The sequence below is a fragment of the Myotis yumanensis genome, unplaced genomic scaffold (genome assembly GCF_028538775.1).
Source record: "Myotis yumanensis isolate MYYU_CA2020_CCGP unplaced genomic scaffold, mMyoYum1.0.hap1 SCAF_3, whole genome shotgun sequence".
NCBI lineage: Eukaryota > Metazoa > Chordata > Mammalia > Chiroptera > Vespertilionidae > Myotis > Myotis yumanensis.
Window position 1 is genome coordinate 88318859 of NW_027223754.1, and position 19767 is coordinate 88338625.

At 41.1% G+C, this 19767-nt stretch overlaps 1 protein-coding gene across 5 annotated transcripts in view; it reads left to right on the forward strand.

Annotated features, from left to right (window-relative positions):
- Positions 1-19767, forward strand: part of TRIM13 (tripartite motif containing 13) — a 78333-nt gene that overhangs the window by 14652 nt on the left and 43914 nt on the right. The gene's annotated exons all lie outside the window — the stretch shown is intronic.

Here is a 19767-nt window from a genome sequence, read left to right on the forward strand (position 1 = left end):
ATTAAGTATCTGGATGTAGTTGTTTACAGTACTTTGGAATTAAAGGATTTCCAATGCATGCAAATTGACGATTTAGAGATGCAACTTGCAGATTTTCAAGGTAGCATTTGGACTCATGTATTTGTCAACTTAAGGTCGAAACTTGAAAATCTGGAACGAAATCGTTTGAATAATGAAGAAGAGTGCAACTACGAACAAGAAAGTTTGAGTGCTTGGAACAGAGTACCTGACACTTTTAGCGACATAAAAAATCTAGCGATGGCTTTGCTAACAGTTTTTTCATCAACATATTTTTGTGAGACTTTGTTCTCAGCATTAAATAATATTAAAACGAACAAAAGAAACCGGCTAACAGATGAAGTTAGTGGCGCTTGCTTGGCCTTGAAGTGCACCAAGTATGAGCCTGCAATCGAAGAATTAGCAGACAAACTTCAGCACCAAAAAAGTCACTAATTTCTAGTTTTCATACCATTTGATTATCATTGTTTTTATTATTTTTTTTTCCTAAATGTCATTGTTTTTCTGTTTTTGTTCATTTTATACATATTTTTTGGTTGATTTTTCTTTGTTAAATGGCATTTAAATATATAAAATAAATATCAAAAATATAAATCTTTTTTTACTATGGTTGCAAATATAAAAAAAATTATGAAAATTTCTATATGTGACATGGCACCAGAGTTAAGTTAGGGTTTTTCAAAATTTTGACATGCCGAGCTCAAAAGGTTTGCCATCACTGCCCTAAAACCAAATAAAGCCACACATAAAACTGAAACAAATGAACCCAAGTTTACATATATGAAGTTTAACTTTATCCTGGGCTTGGAGCCCTGCTACCCCTGACTGGTTTCAGGTGCCAGAGACAGACTTAGAAAATTTTGGAGAAGGCACTCTTAAATGGGGGGGCCCCTGAAACAAGGGGCCCAGAGAAGAAGCCGTTGCTGTCTGGGTCAAAGGTTGAACTGATTTTAGGGCAAACAAATAGTTGATGATAGAAAGTTCTCCTTTACCAAAGAATTGCAATAGATAAATGCATGATTTTGAAATTGTCCCTTTAAGAAAACCATTAATGAAATAAGAGATCTAGGCAATGATCATCAATGAATGCTAAACCTATTAGGTAAAATGTTGATGGGAACTTTATAATTACTGAAACCAACTGAATGCACTGAATAAACTTAGTATCACTAAAACTGGGAGGCCTGACATTATGCAATAGGAAGAACACAGGACCAATGCAAAGTCTTTCCACCTTAAAAGCCAAACCTGAATCTGATGAAACTTCTAGATTAGGTTTCCAGTTTATAGAAAATAAAGGCACAGAGAACAAGTGAAATCATTTAATTAGAGCACAATCAGCCAAATCCAGATGTAGGGTTGTCAAGGTCTGTGCAAAGCCTGGCATTTCACCCTGCTTACAAGCTAGTAAGTTAGCCTGTTCCTTTTTGTGGATACTGGCAGAAGACACAACATTTCTGAGTCAGAGACAAAGGACTTTATTGCTCACAGAAAGTAGTGTTCAGAGCTTCATGTTCCTTTGTGTTGGCTCCCCATACCTCACAAACCCCCTGAAGGTGACACAAAGGGTCCATGATGGATACCTGGGGATGCAGTGGGCTGCACGAAAGGAAAGAAACACGGACTTGAGAGATTCATTGTTTGTATAGTAAGTGAAAGCCAGCCTGCCCTTTGTCTGGGGGAGACATTACCCCATTCTTCAAGATTGCTTGCTACAAACGCAGCCCTAAGAAATGGCCCCGGTAAAGAACGGCCAGAGCTTTGCATTCATGGCATACCCAGAAGGAACATGCAGGCACACTCAGCACCCATGGCAGACTGCCTCTCTCAACAATCCGTCCCTCAGCCCACAATAACACATTCTTGGCTGAACTTGGGTTTTTATAGGAGTACGCCACTCTGATTAGCCACTCTGATTAATCTGACTACAGAGACTGGGAGAAAATTCATTTAATTAGTCTCATTAGCATTTAATCAAATCTAGTATCAACAGGACTCTAAGCAGCAGGATGAGGTCACCTTGCAATCTACCTCAATCATACCCCTCCTTGCCAAGGGCACAGACTCAGCTATCTATGAATAAGTCCCAAAGGGGTTCCGTAGATCTAATTTCAGACCGCCAAGATAAGGTCCAAAACGAAGCTATAATCCATTAAGACCCACACAAGGGAGTTCAGACTAACATGCTGATCTACAGAGTGCAATCGTTGGGCCGTAAAGCAACCCCATCCCCAACAAAGAGAGACCGCATGGCCCACACTTTCCCACATACAAAAATATAACCTGAGGAGCACGGGTCACTCCGCTTTGAGATTTGTTGTCCAACTTGATTGGGATCACCATTACCTTGGTCAGGCCACACAGGCAGTGTCACCACGTAGTTACAGTCTCGATCACCCAGTGGTTTAACCAAAACCACTTGGGCATCAGGAGAAGCATATAATTGTTTATTTATTTATTTGGTTTGTTGGCAGTTAACCACTGCATTCCTCAATTACAATGGAGTAAAAATAGGTCACAGAAGTTCATTTTACCTACTTTTTATTAATTTGGTGCCATTTGTCTTCTCATTATTTTAACAATCTCTCGTGGGAAAATAGGGACACTTCCTGAAAGAAATAAAAGTAGAGTCATCTTGCTCCACTTTTTCATCAGGTTGTTTTAGTGCACAAATTAATTCATTCAATTGAGGCTGGGAATGGAGGTTCCTGATGCCTAAGTAATGTAATGGAATTAGGAAAGAAAAATTCTCTATCCCAAACCAGTTGGACTAGGCTGTTCAAGTCATATACAAGATTGAGTGTGTTGCAAGTGGCCTGGAGATTGAAGAGGCAAATCAGGATCACCATTTTTTTTTTTTTTTGAGGACTGCTAAGTACTGTGCTGAAGGCTCCATAGGCCTTGTCCCCCTTTTCCCACCGATTCTGTAAAGGGAGGTACCGGTATCTCCATTTACAGATGTATTTCAGTGGCTGTCTAAGGTCAAACAGCTAGAGAGTGGAAGTGGCAGGCTTGTAGCTCCCAGAACCTCATCTCAGTGCCTCTCATTTCTCATACACATGTGAGAGATCATTTGTTTTACAGTCCCCAAAGATGCACTGGTAGAAAGAGTCATGGTAGAAATACTATGCTTTTGGGATATTGAGTGAGGAATTATGACAACTGCTTCATAGCAGTACGCTTCAGGAGTATTCTCTTAATCATAAGGCTTTCAGGTTAAAACACTTTTGCCTAGTGACTTCATCTGTTTATCTATAATAATAAAGCATAATATGCTAATTAGACCAGACAGCTGAACAACCTGCTGGATGTCATTCCGGATGTCCTTCTGGACGAAGCTGCCGCAGCGGGGACTGAGGCAGAGGCTGTTAGTGGCGAGGCAGGCAGGTGAGCAGTTAGGGGCGATCAGGCAGGCAGTTGAGTGTTTAGGAGTAATGAGGCAGGCAGGCAGAGGGGTTAGGGGTGATGAGGCAGGCAGGGGCAGGCAGAAGCAGTTAGGGATGATGAGGCAGGTAGGCAAGTGGTTAGGGGTGATCCGGCAGGCAGGCGAGTGGTTAGGGGCAGTCAGGCAGGTGAGCAGTGAGGAGCCAGCGGTCCCAGATTGGGAGGGATTCCAGATTGCAAGAGGGTGCAGGCCGGGCTGAGGGACCGCCCCCCCGCCTCCAGTGCATGAAATTCGTACAAAATATGATGTTTTGATAAATTTTTACCTTGAGCATCCTCCAAGTAACCACTTCTGTCCAAACCCAGTTCCTAGGTACCACCATATGTAAAAACACATAACGGAAAATATATCATCTTAAACATTCTTAAATGTACAGCTTAGTGTTAACTGCACTTTGCAACACATCTCTGAAACTTTTTCATCATGCACAACTGAAACGCTATATCCATTGAACAACACCTTCTCTTTTCCCTCCCCCAGCCCCTGACAATCACCATTCCACTTTCTGTTTCCAAGAGTGTGACTGCTTTAGATACCTCATATAAGTGGATGTATTATTTGTCTTTTTGTGACTGGTTTATTTCATTTAGTGTAATTTCTTCAAGGTTCATCCATGTTGTAGAATATGACAGGATTTCCTTCCTTTTTTAGGCTGAATATATTCCTACACACACACACACACACACACACACACACACACCACATTTTTTTTTTTATCCATTCATCTGTTGATGGACATTTAGGTTGCTTTTACCTCTTGGCTGTTGTGAATAATGCTTCAAGGAACATGAATGTGCAAATATCTCTTTGAGATCCTGCTTTAGTTATTTTGGATATATACCCAGAAGTGGGATTGCTGGATCATATGCAATACTATTTTTAATTTTTTGAGGCATCTCCATATTGTTTTCTATAGTAGCTGAACCCTTTTACATTCCATTAACAATGCACAAGTTTTCCAATTTTTCTGCATCCTCACCAGCACTTGCTATTTTCTGTCTTTGATAGTGGCCATTTTAATGGATCTAAGTTGATATCTCATTGTTTTAATTTGCAATCCCCTCATGATTAGTGATGTTAAGTATCTTTTCATATGTTTGTTGGCCATTTGTATATTTTCTTCAGAGAACTGTCCAAGTCCTTTGCCCATATTTTAATTGGATTTTGTTTTTGTTACGTTGTGGGAGTTCTTTATATACTTGGGATATTAACCCCTTGTCAGGTATATGGTTTGCAAATATTTTCTCATACTCCATAGTTGCCTTGTCATTCTATTGATGGTTTTCTTTGCTATACAGAGGTTTTCAATTTTGATATAGTCCCATTTTTCTATTCTTGCTTTTGGTGATTGTGTTTTTGGTGTCCTAGTCAATAAAGTACTGCCAAATCCACTGTAATGACACTTTTCCTCTATATTTTCTTCTAGTATGTCATTTGGCATCCTGTTGATACTATGTTCTTTGTAGTATATTTTAAAATTAGAAAGTATGAGGCCTCCAGTTTTCATTTTATTTCTTAAGATTGTTTTGACTATTTGGGACCCTTTGAGGGTCTATATGGATTTTAGGATTTTTTTTTCTATTTCTGAAAAAAAAAAATGGAATTCAGATTTTGATGGGAATTGTATTGAATCTGTAGATTAGTTTGGGTAGCATGGACATTTTAACAATATTAAGTCTTCCAATCCTAAATCTAGCATCATACTTAATGATGAGAAACTGGAAGCTTTCCTAATAAGATCAGGAACAATGCAAGGATGTCTTCTCTCACCACAAGAATATTCTGACACATCTTGTCATCCACAGCCTTAGTTTTGAACTGTTCTAGTTAATTTAGGGTTCATGAAGCCTTGCTTTATATTTTTTCAACTTCCAGGTTCTAATGCACTGAAAGTGTCCTCCCACTGTTAACTTCACTTGTTCTCTGACCCTAAGCAAGGTCCATCTTACCAGGTGAGACCTTGGCTTCTGTGTCTCTACCTTTAGTTACGTTATTTCAGGGCCCTTTGAGTAAAGCCCAGTAAACCAGTTCTTAGGGCCCTTGAGTCACAATGATGCTCCTGTGTCTTGTGCTCACGGCACACCTGGCTGGTACCTAGACAGCTTTTTGCACATAAAATTCCATGATTATTAAGATTTCTATCTAGTACATACCGAAAGATATGGGATATTAATTTTAAATACTTTGTTTTAACCAAAGCCAACGATAGAACAATGCCTTATGAATCAATATGTAATGAAAATGAGAGCATTATGAAATGTTTTACTTTTATTGGTTGGCAATTATGCCTAATGGTTCACTAAATTACGTGACATTCTTGATTTTATTGCTCCCCCAGGAAATCCTATTTTAAATAAAGTGTGTAGTATCTATTAAGTGCACCCTCACCTGCACCTCTCTCACTTGTTAGTGGGTATGTATTTGTGAGGGTGGGGCCGGGGGTAGAGGCTTTCACTGTTTACCTTATGCACTTCTTTATTGCCGGAATTTTGACATATTTATTTTTTGGAGGAGGGTAAGAACACTGAAGTTCTACTTTCTTCCACCTGCATTTCTTAAGACATGCATTTCTTAATTTTAATTTAAATATAAGATGTTCACGATGGTGCAGCCACTGCTGCATGGCAACCCATACTCAATTCTTATTCCTCTCTGTTTCCCCACACTTCTCCTTTCTTTCTCAGCTTTTGCTTTTTCTCTACTTTCATGAAGTTCCAGTTTTGTCTTTCCTTTCTTTCTTCTTCCTTTGCATAGTTTTCTGAGCCTACACCCTCTATAGGTACTGTTTTAGAGATTTGTCAAAGGTTCTCACTTGTAATTATATCCACCTTTGGTTGCTATGATGGCTGTTCCTTTAGGCCATGGTTCCAAGAAATTTGTCTAGAATGATTACTGCACTGAGTGGCATATTTCTTCACTTCTTATATCTCTCCCCTCACATATTTTGAAAAGAAACTAAAACATGTGCTCTTCCTCCTTCTTCACGTTCCTTTTCCTCCTGGCTTGTATAGCAGTTTGTGTGTGTGTGTGTGTGTGTTTGCCAGCAAAACTTTCTCTAAAGTGAAAGGAAATCATTACTATGCAGCAGTTAAAAAAGAAGGATCTCTTACCTTTGAGACAGCATGGAGGGACCTGGAGAGTATTATATTAAACAAAATAAGCCAGTCAGAGAAAGACAAGTATCTCACTTATATGTGGAATCTAATGAACAAACTAAACTGATGAACAAAATAGATCCAGAGACATAGAAGCATGCGAAGACTGACAGATCTCAGAAGTAGGGGTGAGAGGATAGCAAGAGATCAACTAAAGAACATATATGCATATATGCATAACCCATGGACACAGACAATAGTGCGGTGAAAGCAGGTTGGGGGAAGGAATACAGGGTGCAAGGGGGGAGGGTAACATCTGTAATATTTTCGATAATAAAGATAAAATTTTTTTAAAAAGGAAAAAGAATTAACTAAAAGGCACACTAGTTGCCGGGTGTATCTAGAATCTGATTAGATTTAAGAAGAGCAGAAAGATTTGTATTTTAAAAATTGAAAAACATGACCAAATAATATTCTATTAAAAAATAAGATCCAACAAAATCTAGTTAGGAATATAGGCTAGTTGTTACTAAGGGTATCAGAAATCTTGGTTGTATATTTTAAATGTACTTATTACTTATTAATTTAACATAAAAATGCAAAGACATCTTCCTGGTCCTGTTCTTAATCTTCTCCCTTTCCCTGTTAAATCCTGACCTACCTCTGCAGCCCCTCTTTCCCCACTCTAGAGAGCTGGCTGTCAGGACCACTGCCAGGTAGCCTGTCTCCAGGGAAGCACTAATTAGCCAGGTTGCTCTTATTCAGGTCATCTCTGTGCACAGAACAAAGTGAGTCATAGTCCTCCTCTCCTGACAAAAGGGCATTGTGCTGTATTGTTTGATTTGGGCTCTTGTGTACAACTTGTGGTTGCAAACTTATGGGACATGAGGCACGGCTCCAGTGAGTGACGTGCCTCTCAAGCTGTGCTATAATGATCTGATCAGGGTGTGCCCCAATGGACTGTGAGATCCTTTAAGGCTGCCATGCTTTCCTTTATTTTTGATCCCCAGCCATAAGCACACTTGTGCTTAGCTCAGGGTTCATGTTAAACAGATATTGCTCAGAATGCTGCAGGAGGAGGGATGGGGCAAAAGTTTGTGCTGTACCCCGGGGGCGGGCTCGGAAGAGGCTCCCTTATGAGGGTGGATTTTTTTCACGGCCGGCAGAGGGCGGCTTGCATCAGCAGACTGGACTGGTTTGTTCCCCCGCCCCCCACCTTGTTTACTTTGGGCATTACTTTTTCCGTGAACCTGAAGGCCTGAGGCTAGAAATTTAAATGTAAGCCTGTACAAGCATTAGGACATCACCAGTTAGTTGTACAGAAAAAACCCCTGTTACGTTTAGTCCAAAAGGCACAAAAACAGTCCAGAGTTAGTTAAAGAATACTAAACCGTGACAGCTCCGGCTGACACAAAGCTAAAGAAGAAAAGTTACCTGGTCAGTCTTTCAGGATATTTTAATAATTTCAAAGTTGGAAAGCTCCTTACACTCACTTGAAGAACTAGTTTATCTAATCCAACTGCCTCATTTCTTAGACGAGGGAGCTAAGGTTCATGAAACCAGTCCTCTGGACTCTTCAAGACGATATAGCTACAGAAAAGTATACACGTTTCTCAAACTTTGGTTTTAGGCACATGTTGAAAACATGTGGAAAGATGACCGTTTGGAAAAATTGCACCTAGAATCCTTGTATCTCCCAGTCTCTGATACATATTTACATATGTATATAATGTACATACATAAAACATGTAATATTTATATATAATAAGTATGCTATATATAAAAATATATATTTATTTTTCCAGCGTAGAGAGGCAGTGTAGTCTACTGGTTCAACATATGAACCACCCAGGCTGTCTGGGTTTGAATTCTAGTTCTGTCACTTATTAGTTGTGTAACCCTGAGCAAGTTACTTAAACCCTCTATGATTTAATTTCCTCATCTATAAATGAGGTTCTTAACAGTACCTGTTTCATTAGAATATTTTAAGGATTTAATTAGTTAAAATTTATAACGCATTTAGAGCAGTGCTTGGTATATTAAAGGCACTATAATCTATACTAATAAAAGAGTAATCTGCTCATTAGACTGGGAGACCTTCCGGACATCCTTCCAGACAAAGACATGGTGGTGGGGCCGAGGCAGAGGTGGTTAGAGTCCATCAGGTTGGCAGGGGGGGGGGGGCAGTTGGGGGCAACCATGCCAGCAGGGGGGGCAGTTGGGGTGAGCAGGCCAGCAGGGGGGGCAGGTGGGGCAGTCAGGCTGGCGGGGGGGGGGGGCAGTTGGAGGCAAGCAGGCCAGCATCATGGGGGGCAGGTGGGGGCAAGAAGGCTGGCAGGGGGCAGTTGGGGTGATCAGGCTGGCTAGCAGGTGGGTGCCGTTAGGGGCAAATAGGCGGTCCGGGGGGCAGCTGGGGGCGATTAGGCCAGTGGCGGGGGGAAGTTGGGGGCAAGCAGGCCAGCAAGGGGGGGCAGTTGGGGATGAGCAGGCCGGCATGGGGGGGCAGTTGGGGGTGATCAGGCCGGCAGGCAGAGTGGTTAGGGGCGATCAGGCAGGCAGGCAGGTGAGTGGTTAGGAGCCAGCAGTCCCGGATTGTGAGAGGGATGTCCCCGGAGGGGTCCCAGATTGGAGAGGGTGCAGGCCAGGCTGAAGGACACCCTCCCTCCCGTGCATGAATTTCATGCACTGGGCCACTAGTCTATATTTTAAAAGTCCTGTGGCCATAACGCTGTAATGACCAATGGCCGGACTCACCAGGAGGTGCATTGATGGGTCTCGCGGCGCGGCAGCCCGGGGTCCTGAGGCGGCATGGCGGGTCTGGGGTCCCGCACCTGCAGCTGCACGGTGGGTCTGGGATCCCACCCCCATGGCAGCCTGGCGAGTCTGGGTTCTCACGCGATTTCATGCACTGGGCCTCTCGTGATTATATAATGTAATAAATAAAATACATAAAAATTTGGAAAGATGCTATTTTAACAATGAAAAAGAATAACATTTCAAGGGTACTTTTTAAAGGGTTGGAAGTGAGCTTTTAATATATCTCTCTTGGGGAAAATCAATTGTGTAATATATTACAAAGGCATGAGAAATAAGGTGTGGTTAATGAACTTGACCACCAGATGGAGAGCCAAAAAGCCTTCCATTATGATTCCAGGTGAGGCTCTGGTTTCCACCTTCCAGAAAAGTTATTTGACTTTTCCCTCTCATTTGGAAAGTGTAAAAACAGCAACCCAAAGTCAAGTTCACACACCTTCAACGAAGCAGGTGATTGGAACATTTAACACTACCCGCCTCTCCTGCACTCTTGTTTCAGAGAAACCATGACCCTTTCTCCCAGGCTGGTTCTCAATCAGCATCGCCTACCCGCTTCCCTGGATGTCTCCATTTGAAGGCAGCCATGGCTTGTACTCTGCTCCCCTGGTGGGGCTGTAGGGCATGGCTGGCAGGAAAGAGGAACGACAATAGTACATCCACTCTCCACTTCAGGCTTAATGTGGGAAACGGAAGTCCCTGGCCCTGTGAAAAGCAACTCAGATCCCCGCTGAGGACCAGGGTCCATGGCAGTGGGATCCAGCTTCCAGGGGTCGTCACTGGAGAGGTCAGAGCAGTTCTAAGAGATGCAGCACTTGGGTTGGTGTTACAGACTCTACTTAGGAGAAAAGAGAAAAGCAGCCTTTGAGGAAATGCCCAGAAGCTTCACCTGAGCAGCGGAGTGGGAGGACGTCTCCTACAAGGGGAAGACGTCCATAGACAGGCGCCGGCTGAGGGAACAAGGCAGGAGGCAGTCTGAAGGCCGTGGCCCAGGATCCTTTGGAAAGGGACTGACAGTGAACTAGGCTGGAGCTTACTTAGACAGGACATGTTATAGGAATTGTCTCTGGCCAACAGAAGCGAGGGGCCTGAGCACTCATGCTTCTCAGACTTGCAGATGCATGGAAAACACCTGGAGACCTTGTTAAAACTCATTGTAATTCAACAGATTCAGGATATTGCCTCTGATTCTGCATTTTATCCTGGTGAGGATGCTGGTCCCTCTACCCCACTTTCAGAAGTCGGGGTCTCTTCATAATGTCAGAAGAGAGAAAGCTGAGCACTGCAGGTCATGGAGCAGACACTCAACCACAGGGCATGTGCTTTGGGAGGAAATCCTTCCAGCTGCTGTTCAAATTCAAGGTTGCCTTTGCAGGTTCCCAGGTAGTAAAAGTATTTAAGGAGGAGGGGCAAAGAAGGAAAGGAATCACAGATTCAAGAAGCCCTCACTGACCTCCCAGTGTGATTGGGGGCTGAGAAGAAGAATGGTTGGGTGAGGCCAGATCACCAATAGTTAGGGAGACCTGGTGAGGCAGAAGAAGATGCTAGCAGGAAAGTCCCAGGCCCAGAGCAGCCCCTAAATTCCCCACAGGCAGTTTTTCACTTGCTACCTGGAGGTCACATTTGGAGGCTTTGAAAGAAGATACCAAGTTACCTCACACAAGCACTCGCCAAGCCAGGTGACTCGATTGAGAGAAGCTGCTAATTGTAATAGAGGCAGAATGTTATCTGCACTAAGTTTTAAACAGTTTTCCAGGGGGAAATGAGGACAGGCCAAGGCTGCCAAAGAGGGTTGGGTGTTGGCTTTGCAGAAAGCTGAGTGAAACACTGACAAACAGTGTTGACAGGTGTCCTGCATTGAACCCGGCAGTGTGGTATTTTAGGTTTTGGTGTATAAAAATGCAGTAAGTACCTGTTTAAAAAAATTCATTATTCAGATATACTTTTTCATACATTTTGGTTGTTTTTTTTAATCATCAGGGGTTTGTAATTTCAGTGTTTAGTTACTCATCCTGCTAGGTATTAAATGGACAAACACTACTTAAAGGATGCTTATAATTCTTTTGAAATGTGAGGAATCCTTTATGTGTGTGTGCATCTAAAAGATCCCAACACTAATGTAAAGTATTCTGTTAAATAGAGTAAAAGTCTATCTCTTAGGAGAGAGGAAGAGTATACTCTACAGCCTTGCATCCTTGGAATAAATCCCACCTGGTCATGGTGTATGATCTTTTTAATGTATTGTGGGATTTTAGCATCTATTTCATCAGGGATATTGGCCTGTAATTCTCTTTCTTTTTCTTATCTTTTTCTGTTTTGGAATTAGGACAGTGGTTCTCAACCTTCCTAATGCCGCGACCCTTTAATACAGTTCCTCATGTTGTGGTGACCCCCAATTTCATTGTTACAAATTGAACATAATTAAAGCATAGTGATTAATCACAAAAACAATATGTAATTATATATGTGTTTTCCAATGGTCTTAGGCGACCCCTGTGAAAGGGTCGTTCGACCCCCAAAGGGTTCGAGACCCACAGGTTGAGAACAGCTGAATTAGGATAATGCTGCACTCATAGAAAGAGCTTGGAATAGTCCTTTCCTCTTGGATTTTTTTTTTTTTAATCGTTTGAGGAGGATAGGTGTTAGTTCTTCTTTGAATGTTTGGTAAAACTCTTCTGTGAAGCCATCCAGACAATGGCTTTTGTTTGCTGGAAGTTTTTTTTATTATTATTACTGCTTCAATTTCATCAGTAATTGAAATTTAGGTTTTCTGATTCTTCCTGATTGAGTTTTGGAAGATTGTATTTTTCCAGGAATATGTCCGTTTTATCCAGGTTGTCCAGTTTGTTGGAATATAGTCATTCATAGTATTTTTTTTTTATGATTCTTTGTATTTCTGTGGAGTCAGTTGTTAATTCACCTCTTTCATTTCTGGTTTTGTTTATTTGGGTCCTCTCTCTTTGTTTCTTGATGAGTCTGGCTGGAGGTTCATCAATCTTGTTTATCTTTTCAAAGAACCAGCTCTTGATTTTATTGATCTTTTGTTTTATTTTTTTTAGTCTCTATGTCATTTATTTCCTCTCTGATCTTTATTATTTCTTTCCTCTATTTACTCTGGGATTTTTTGTTGTTGTTCTCTTTGTAATTCTTTAAGTTGTAGGGTTAGATAACTTATGAAAAGCTTTTCTTGTTTTTTAGAAGTGGGCATCTCTCAGACCTGCATTCACTGTGTCCCATAGATTATGGTTTGTTGTGTGTTCATTTTTATTTGTTTCCATTCATTGTTTAATAGCATGCCATTTAGCCTCCATGTGTTTGAATGTTTTTTATTGTAGTTGATTTCTAATTTCATGCCATTGTGATCTAAGAAGATGCTTGATATGATTTCAATCTTCTTGGACTTGTAGAGACTTAGTTTGTGTCCTAACATGTGGTCTATCTTTGAAAATGCCCTATGTGCACTTGAGAAGAATGCATATTCTATAGCTTTGGGGTGAAATGTTCTGAAAATATCAATTAATTCTATCTGATCTAATGTGTTGTTTAGCATTGCTGTTTCCTTGTTGATGTCAGTGGAGTGTTAAAGTCCCTACTATGATTGTATTGCTATTGATCTCTCCCTTGATATCCTCCAGAAGTTTTTTTATATATTTGGATGCTCCTGTATTGGGTGCTTATATGTTTATCAGAGTTATATCCTCTTGTTGTATTGACCCCTGTAGTATTATGAATGGCCTTCATTATCTCTTGCTGTGGCCTTCACTTTGAAGTCTATTTTTCCAGATATGATTATTGCTGCACCAGCTTTTTTTATTTTCCATTTGCCTTGAAAATTTTTTCCCGTCCCTTCACTTTCAGTCTGTGTGAATCTTTTTGTTCTGATGTGGGTCTCTTGTAGACAATATATATGGGTCATATTTTCTTATCTATTCAGCAAACCTATGTCTTTTGATTGGAACATTTCAACCATTTACATTTAAGGTTATTATCGATAGGTACTTATTTATTGCCGGAATTCAATTCCAGCATGACAGCAGGGCTGAATCTTCTGGAGTGGCAAGGGCATTTCCCCAGACCTGAAAAGGATGCATTAAATTGATAGCTTGCTGCCAGAAAGCTCAGGGCACCTTAATCTACATGTTATTGCCTCCTACTAGCCAAACACCTGAACAACCATAGGCAAATTCCCCCATTCTGACAATGCCTCTGTATACAAAACCCTGACCCTTTGAAGTGTATATCTCCACCTCGCCTCAGGACAATTTGTGTTAATAAAAAGCATGGGGTCCTGAGACGAAGAGATCTTAGTTTCTTAAGCCAGGCTCCTCTGACCCCCAAATGCCTTTCAAAATTATGCTTCATCTCAGGACTCTTGATTAAGTTACACACAGCCCCATTTCCAGGTTGCTGAACCCTTCTAGATGCTGGAAAAAGAATGCCGGCAATTTACTGCCATTCTTATTCTTTACACCTGTGTTCTTCTCTTTCTCTCTATTTCTTCTTCTTACAATAGTCTTTTTAGCATTTCTTGCAGTGCTGGCTTGTTGGTACTAAACTCTTTTAGGCTTTGTTGTTGTTTTTTGCGAATCTCTTTATTTCACCATCAATTTTGAATGATAGCCTTGCTGGATAGAGTAGTCTTGGGTTCAGTCCCTTGGTTTACATTACCTTGTATACTTCCTGCCATTCCCTTCTGGCTTGAACTGTCTCTATCAGGAAGTCAGCTGACAGTCTAGTGGGAGCTCCCTTGTAGGTAACTTTCTGTCTCTCTCTTTCAGCCTTTAAGATTCTTTCTTTGTCTTTAATGTTTGCTGTTTTAATTAATATGTGCCTAGGTGTTTATCTTTTGGTGTTCATTTTGATTTGGACTCTCGGTGGTTCCTGGACTTGAGTGACTTTTTCCTTCACCAGGTTAGTAAAATTTTCTGCCAATATTTCTTCAAACAGGCTCCCTGTTTCTTGCTTGAATTCTTCTCCTTCTGGTACTGCTAGGATGCAAATGTTGTTACATTTCTTTTTGTGTGTGTGTGTTTTAAAATTTTTATTATTTATTTATTTATTTATTTATTTATTGTTTAAAGTATTACAAATAGTAGTACATATGTCCCTTCTCCCCCTATTGACCTCCCCCCCCCCCGCCTCCCCTACATCCCGGCACATGCCCCCACCCCCCCACCACCAGTGTCTGTGTCCATTGGTTATTCTTATATGCATGCATACAAGTCCTTTGGTTTACCTCTTACCCCCCCAACACACAACCCTCCCTTGCCTTCCTGCTGTAGTTTGACAGTCTGTTCTATGCTTCTTTGTGTCTATATCTATTTCTGTTCATTGGTTTATGATGTTCATTATATTCCATAAATGAGTGAGTTCATGTGATATTTATCTTTCTCTGACTGGCTTATGTCACTTAGCATAATGCTCTCCAGTTCCATCCATGCTGTTGCAAATGGTAAGAATTCCTTCCTTTTTACAGCAGCATAGTATTCCAGTTTATAGAGGTACCACAGTTTTCTAATTCACTCATCTGCTGATGAGCATTTAGACCGTTTCCAAATCTTAGCTATTGTAAATTGTGCTGCTATGAACATAGGGGTGCATATATCCTTTTTGATTGGTGTTTCTGTTTTGTTGGAATATATATCTAGAAGTGGTATTACTGGGTGAAATGGGAGTTCCATTTTTAACTTTTTGAGGAAATGCCATACTGTTTTTCACAGTGGCTGCACCAGTCTGCCTTCCCACCAGCAGTGCAAGAGGATTCCTTTTTTTCCACATCCTCTCCAGCACTTGTTGTTTGTCGATTTGTTGATGATAGCCATTCTGACAGGTGTGAGATGGTACCTCATTATTGTTTTGATTTGCATCTCTCAGATGATTAGTGACTTTGAACATGTTTTCATATGTCTCCTGGCCTTCTGTATGGCCTCTTTTGAAAAGTGTCTATTTAGGCCCTTCGCCCATTTTTGGATTGGATCGTTTATCTTCCTTTTGTTAAATTTTATGAGTTCCCTATAAATTTTGGCGATTATACCCTTATCGGAGATAACATTGGCAAATATGTTCTCCAATGCAGTGGGCTTTCTTGTTGTTTTGTGGATGGTTTCTTTTACTGTGCAAAAGCTTTTTATTTTTATGTTGTCCCATTTGTTTATTTTCCATTGCCCTAGGAGTTGTGTTGGTAAAGATATTGCTATGACTGAGGTCTGCTATTTTGCTGCCTATGGCTTCTTCTAAGATTTTTATGGTTTCCTGTCTTACGTTTAAGTCCTTTATCAATTTTGAGTTTATTTTTGTGTATAGTATAAGTTGGTGGTGTAGTTTCATTTTTTTGCATGTATCTGTCCAATTTTCCCAACACCGTTTATTGAAGAGACTGTCTTGACTCCATTGTATGTTCTTGCCTCCTTTGTCAAATATTAATTGAGCATAATGGCTTAGGTTGATTTATGGGTTCTCTATTCTGTTCCATTGGTCTATATGTCTGTTCTTGTTCCAGTACCAGGCAGTTTTGAGAACAGTGGCTTTGTAGTATAGCTTGATATCTGGTATTGTGATCCCTCCAATTTTGTTCTTCTTTCTCAAGATTGCTACAGCTATTCAGTGTCTTTTTTTATTCCAGATGGATTTTTGGACAGTTTATTCGAGGTCTTTGAAGTATGCCATTGGTATTTTAATGGGGATTGCATCGAATTTATAGATTGCTTTGGGTAGCATGGACATTTTAATGATGTTGATTCTACCAATCCATGAACATGGTATATTCTCCCATTTTTTTATGTCTTCCTCTATCTCTTTTTTCAGTGTCCTGTAATTTTCTGAGTATAGGTCCTTTACGTCCTTGGTTAAATTTATTCTCAGGTATCTTAATTTTTTAAAAAATTAAATCTTTATTGTTCAGATTATTATAGTTGTTCCTTTTTCCCCCCCATAGCTCTCCTCCACCCAGTTCCCACCCCACCCTCTGCCCTCCCCCCCCCCACCCCCCCGTCCTCATCCATAGGTGTATGATTTTTGTCCAGTCTCTTCCTGCACCCCCCACACCCCTTTCCCCGCCGAGAATAGTCAGTCCACTCTCTTTCTATGCCCCTGATTCTATTATATTCACCAGTTTATTCTGTTCATCAGATTATTTATTCACTTGATTTTTAGATTCACTTGTTGATAGATGTGTATTTGCTGTTCATAATTTGTATCTTTACCTTTTCTTTTTCTTCCTTTTCTTAAAGGATACCTTTCAGCATTTCATATAATACTGGTTTGATGGTGATGAACTCCTTTAGCTTTTTCTTATCTGTGAAGCTCTTTATCTGACCTTCAATTCTGAATGATAGCTTTGCTGGGTAAAGTAATCTTGATTGTAGGTTCTTGCTATTCATCACTTTGAATATTTCTTGCCACTCCCTTCTGGCCTGCATAGTTTCTGTTGAGAAATCAGCTGACAGTTGTATGGGTACTGCCTTGTAGGTAACTGACTGTTTTTCTCTTGCTGCTTTTAAGATTCTCTCTTTGTCTTTTGCTCTTGGCATTTTAATTATGATGTGTCTTGGTGTGTGTTGTGCCCAGATTACAAGATTCGCAAGAAACCACATCAGGGAGCCAATTCGATGTAAAAGCATAAGAATCTGTATTTCAAGTTAACTTGAGCTCTCCATCCACCAGACTCACCGACACATCGGCTAGCCAAGTGGCCAAGAGAGAGAGCGAACCCCTCCCCGAGATCGGTTATATAGGGGGGGGTTGGAGTAAGGGAGGAGAAAGGACTGTGCTTTGCCGATTGGCCAGGCACAAGTCGATGTCCCGTTCCTGGGTGTGGCTAGCAGAGTCTTAGACTTCCGTGAAGAAGCTCCTTGCCCAACACGTGGCCAAGGTAAGATGGAGGACGTAGCCCTTACCCTGGGGGAAGGTGGAGGGCGTAGCCTTCGCCCTTTCAGTGTGGTCCTCTTTGGATTCCTTTTGTTTGGGGTTCTATGCACTTCCTGGACTTGTAAGTCTATTTCTTTCACCAGGTAGGGGAAGTTTTCTGTCATTATTTCTTCAAATAGGTTTTCAATATCTTACTCTCTCTCTTCTTCTGGCACCCCTATAATTCGGATGTTGGTATGCTTGAAGTTGTCCCAGAGGTTCCTTACACTATCTTCATATTTTTGGATTCTTTTTGTTTTTCCGGTTGGGTGATTTTTGCTTCTTGGTATTTCAAATCTTTGACTTGATTCTTGCGATCCTCTTGTCTGCTATTGGAACTCTGTATAATATTCTTTATTTCAGTCAGTGTATGCTTAATTTTTAGTTGGTCCTGTTTCATATCCTCAAGGGTCTCACTAGATTTCTTGAAGGTCTCACTAAATTTATCAGCGGTTTCTAGAAAATTCTTCAAAAACCTTATAAGTGTGGTTTTGAACTCTATATCCAGTCGTTTGCTTTCCTCCATTTCTGTCATTCGTGACCTGTTTCTTTGTCTCCGCATTTTTTATTCTTCACTGTGTTGATAGAGTGGCTTTGTGTGCTAGGTGTCCTATAGGGCCCAGTGGCTCAGCCTCCCCAATACCTGAGGTGGACACTCTTGGTGCACCCCTTTGTGGGCTGTGTGCACAGTCTTGTTGTAGTTAAGCCTTGATTGTTGTAGGTATCACTGGGAGGAATTGACCTCCAGACCAATTTGCTGTGAGAATCAGCTGTGTCTGCAGTGGGAGAACTTCTGTGCTGGAGACACCCTTCTGGGGTAAGACTTGCTTCAGTGGGGTTTTGGTGTTCACTGAGTCTGCCCCCTGAGTGTGTCCCTTATGGATCTGAGGAGTTGTAATCTGGATGGTCCCACTCTGACCACTGGGTACACTGGCACTTGGATCTCTAAGGAGGTGCTAATTTAGCCTCTGACTGAGGCTACCCAGCAGGAGCTACAGAGAGATCTGCAGATTCCTCTTCTTTGTTTGGGATTTGGAGGTGCCCAGATGAGGCCCAGCTGTGAAGCAATGCAAGCTGCTGTGGGGCCTTGGGCCTTCTTTTGGATGTTCTGGGTCTCTCTGACCCAGCTGCAGTTTGTTAGGTAATTTTCAGATTGGAAAGGGCCAGGCCTTTCATATGCAAAAGCCTCTATGCACAGCGTGGGTGGGGTGGGGTCTCAGGGAATCAACAGGGCAGAGCAAATAGCTATGGCTGATCCTCAGTCCTACCCTAAGAGGCCCTGTGTCTCAGTGTCCCAGTAATCACTGCAAGCACCTCTGAGAGAAAGCTGCCCTTGAGTTCTGACCTATGCCAGACAGTCCAGTTTCTCCCCATATGAGTCTGGGTCCCCAGAGACTCGCCCAGAACTGGAGTTCAGAGCAGTCGGGAGCTTGAGACTCCCTCCCGATTGAAAAAGACAACTTCGTCCTCAGTTGCCAGACCTTTCTGTGTGCACCTCCGTACCTCTGCACTTTACTTCCGCACCTCCTCTGAGTCTCAGTGTGCTTTTCTCTTTCCTGAGTAGAATTTCCACTCAGCCAGCCTTTCTGTGGTTCTGGATGATGTCCGTTTTGTCTTTTAGTTGTATTTTTGAAGTGGTTGTGTGAGGCAGCAATTTCTGGTGTTTTCCTTTGCCGCCATCTTGGTTTCTCTACAGTATCGGTATCTTAATTTTTTTGGTGCAATGGTAAATGGAATTTTTTTTTAAATTTCTCTTTCTGTGAGGTCATTATTGGTGTATAAAAAAGCCAAAGCCTTTTGGGTGGTAATTTTGTATCCTGCTACATTGCCGAATTTATTTATTAAGTCTAGAATTTTTTTTGATGGAGTTTTTAGGGGTTTTTTTGTACAATATCATGTCATCTGCGAATAATGACAATTTTACTTCTTCTTTTCCAATTTGAATGACTTTTACTTCTTCTTCTTGTCTGACTGCCATGGCTAGTACCTCCAGTACTATGTTGAACAGGAATGGTGAGAGTGAGCATCCCTGTGTTGTTCCTGTTCTTAGGGGAAATGGTTTTAGTTTTTGCCTATTTAAAATGATGTTGGCTGTAGGTTTGTCATATATGGCTTTTATTATGTTGAGGTATGATTTTTCTATTCCCATCTTGCTGAGAGTTTTTATCAAGAAAGGGTGTTGGATTTTGTCAAATGCTTTTTCTGCATAAATGGATATGATTATATGGTTTTTAATCTCTCAATTTGTTTATTTGGTGTATCACATTTATGGATTTGTGGATAGTGTACCATCCTTGCATCTCTAGAATAAATCCCACTTGGTCATGGTTTATGGTCTTTCTAATGTACTGCTGGATTGGATTTGCTAGAATTTTGTTGAGAATTTTGGTGTCTAAGATCATGAGGGATATTGTCCTATAATTCTCTTCCTTTGTATTGTCTATATCTGGTTTTGGGATTAGGCTAATGCTGGCTTCATAGAAAGAGCTTGGA